General features: G+C 40.7%; 1 non-coding gene across 1 annotated transcript; it reads left to right on the top strand.

Moving 5' to 3' along the window:
- The first annotated feature begins 1987 nt into the window (after positions 1 to 1987).
- LOC145127943 (small nucleolar RNA R71) lies at positions 1988 to 2094 on the top strand. The gene has a single exon (XR_013716547.1). It is a non-coding gene; the product is annotated as a small nucleolar RNA R71 (small nucleolar RNA).
- The last annotated feature ends 1148 nt before the right edge of the window (positions 2095 to 3242 follow it).

Below are 3242 nucleotides of genomic sequence, written 5' to 3'. Positions count from 1 at the left end.
TTGTACGCCTTTTTCGAATTTTCCTTTTTAGCTTTGACCTCGTCTCCATCGAGCTTGCGTTTGGTCCCTTTAGTCTCTATCTTGTCTTCATACTTACACTCCATAGTATCCTTTTCTTCCTTTACCACTGGACTTGTTATTTTTGATGTAACCTCCTCTTCATCACTCGTCATCTCATCATCTTCCTTGCTCACCCAAGAAGTTGGATTCGTGTAGGCAATGACTTCAACTAAAAATGGAACAGATGCTCTCGGTTTTGTTCTTTTAACTTGTTGAATTGTTTTAATTTCTTCTTCCATGAGCTTTTCTAATTCTTCAAGTTCATTTTCTTCATTAGTGTTGAAAACCTCTTCTTGAGCATGATTCCCTTGAAAGCCATCTTCTATCCCAAAAATTTCCTTTTCATCACCAACCCTCAATGTGAGCTTAGACTCCCGAATATCAACAAGAGCTCCAGCAGTGTTTAGTAGCGGCCGACCAAGAATAATCGGTACATTTGGATCTTCTTTCATATCCAATACCACAAAGTCTATTGGAAAAACGAATTTGCCAATTTTTACTAAAATATCTTCCACAATGCCTCGGGGTTGCGTCACTGAACGGTTCGCCATGTGAATAGTCATCTTTGTAGCCTTCAACTTCTAAATATTTAATTTTTGATAAAAACGAATAAGGCATCAAATTTATGCTAGCCCCAGAATCGGCTAAAGCATAAATCTTCATATTATTCCCAAACTCACATGGGAGAGTGAGTCGTCCAGGATCCCCCATCTTCTTAGGTACTTCTCCCAACACAGCTTTTGAGCTTTGCTCACTTAGAATCACCTTAGAATTCTCCTTTAATTGCTGACGAGTGTCTAACAAGTCTTGTAAGAACTTAGCATATTCCGGAACTTTTGCAAGTGAACCAATAAAAGGAGTATTGATAGGAATACCCTTTAATTGCTTGATAAACTCCAGATGTTCTCTTTCTATTGGACTGAGATTAGCTCTAGACGGGAATGGCAAAGGTGGTTTATAAGCTGGAACAGATACGGATTTCTTCTGTTCAGACTGAGCCCACGACGTGAGCATAGCGGGCTCACGACGTGAACTGGGTGTTCCAGCAGATTCTTCAATTTCGAGCTTTGGCTTCTTTGGCTTTGGATCGGGCTGTTGTGGCTCCACTTCTAAGGCTTCTAGGAACTCAGAAATCGCCTCTTCTTCAATATATATGGCCATTACGTGAGATTAGGTGTTGTTTTCAGGATTTTTCGGGAACATCTTCTCATTAACCAAAGCGGTAAGTTGACCAAGTTGTACTTCAAGGTTACTGATGGAGGCTCACTGATTCTTTATCAATGCTTGTTGATCTATCATCATGGCATGATGATTCTTCATTATATTTCTTTGTTCTTCCATTGCAGCGTCAGTAGCATCATGTCTTTTTTCTGAAGCTTCCATGAATTTCATCAACATGATCTCTAATTCTGATTTCTTCTCAGCTAGTGGTTGCTCTCTTTGGTATAAGCCCCGGCTAGTTTGCCTAAATTTCTCTTCTTTTTGCTTCTTGTATTCTTCGTAAGGCAGCCACTCCTTCTTTGGTTTTCTCCAATCTTCTTCATACTTGTCCCCACTCGAGTAACATACTTGAGCTTTCTTGTTTCCATATTCATCCATATTGCAATCCTTTATCAAGTGTGGGCCACTACATCTCTCGCAACCAACTCGAATTGCATGAATTGATTTGTCCATTTGAGTCAATCTCCTATCCATAGTGCTAAGCATTGCCATCACAGCAGCCATCTCTTCAGTTTGTGTACCTCCACTGCCTTTCATTCCATCGCGTCCTGGGTTGTGATACTCACGAGAGTGCTTTGAAAATTCTTCAACCAACTCCTTGGCCTGAATTGGGTTCTTCTTTGTTAGTTGTCCTTGTGAATCAAGGAGTTGTCTAGTCATGACATTCACCCCATCATAAAATATCGACATTTCTTGCTGAAGATTTAGGTCATGTTGAGGACAATTCCTTAACAACCCCTTGTAGCGCTCCCATGCCTCCTATAATGACTCCCCCGGATTTTGCTCAAAGTTGGCAATCGCCTTCTTGAGTTTAGAGATTTTGGAGGGTGGACAAAACTTATCTAGAAATCTCTCACACAATTGGGCCCATGTGGTGATTGTACCAGGTGGGAGTGCCTTTAACCAGTCTTTTGCTGCTCCCTTGAAAGTGACCGGTAGCATCCTTAGCATAGCTGTCTCCCTTGGGATATTGGGAGTATTAAAATAATCTGCAATATCGTTCACCTCGTCTAAGTGTTTGAAAGCATCCTCGTGATCCTTCCCGTAAAATGGGATATCCTTAAGTGCAGTAAGGATATGTCCCTTCAACTCGAATGTGGCATTGGCAGGAATCGTAGGATGTACTAAACCCGGCCCCACATCATCTCGAATGCGCTTCTTGTAGTCCCCCATGGCCATCTCATCTATATTTGCCATCTCGTTTTCCGGCTCGTCCACGGGTTCACTCGTATAAAGTCCAAATTCTGTGTCGGATTCGTATTCTGATTCGTGTGGAATAGGAATTGGACCAAGTTCTTCAACTTTGCCCTTATCCTTTGAGGCTGAACTCGATTCCACTGTCTTAGTCTTCTTCCCCGACTTCCTTGAAAAGGCTGATTTTAGTTCTTGCAAGGGTGTCTTCTTTGGCGTTTGATCTTCCTTCGCGTTCTTGTTCTTATTTTTGTGAAGGGCTGACTCCGGATCTTCAAGTGGTGGCACCAAAGGTGTGTTAGAGCCTCTGGTCATGAACTCCTGCAAACTAAACAAAATAAAAACGTAAAACTGAACTAAAATAGAAAAATAAACTAAAAACTAAAGAAAACTAAAAATCACAGTTCTCACGTCGTGAGACTATATGCTCACGTCGTGAGTCCTGTGACAGAGGAAAAAAATCAAACCTTGCTGGAAAATTAACTTTTTGCGGGTTTTATCCCACAAAAAGGATCGGTTAACTTAAAGCAAATAAATAAATAATAAACTAAGCCGTTCCCCGGCAACGGCGCCAAAAACTTGATGTGCACGGAAATACCCACTAATTTTAATATTTATAACCTAACAAACTTAGACTAACTATGCACTTGTAGGCAGTGTACCTAGTCAGATTACAGTATATCTTAGGTAAGTCGGGTGTCGATCACAGGGAACGGTGTTATTAATTAATCTATTTACTACTAAATTAATCTAATTATTAACAAGCTAGA

Source organism: Lactuca virosa, chromosome 7 (genome assembly GCF_052849685.1).
Source record: "Lactuca virosa cultivar CGN04683 chromosome 7, Lactuca_virosa_CGN04683_v6, whole genome shotgun sequence".
Taxonomy (NCBI): Eukaryota; Viridiplantae; Streptophyta; class Magnoliopsida; order Asterales; family Asteraceae; genus Lactuca; species Lactuca virosa.
This window is presented reverse-complemented; position numbering and strand designations above follow the sequence as displayed.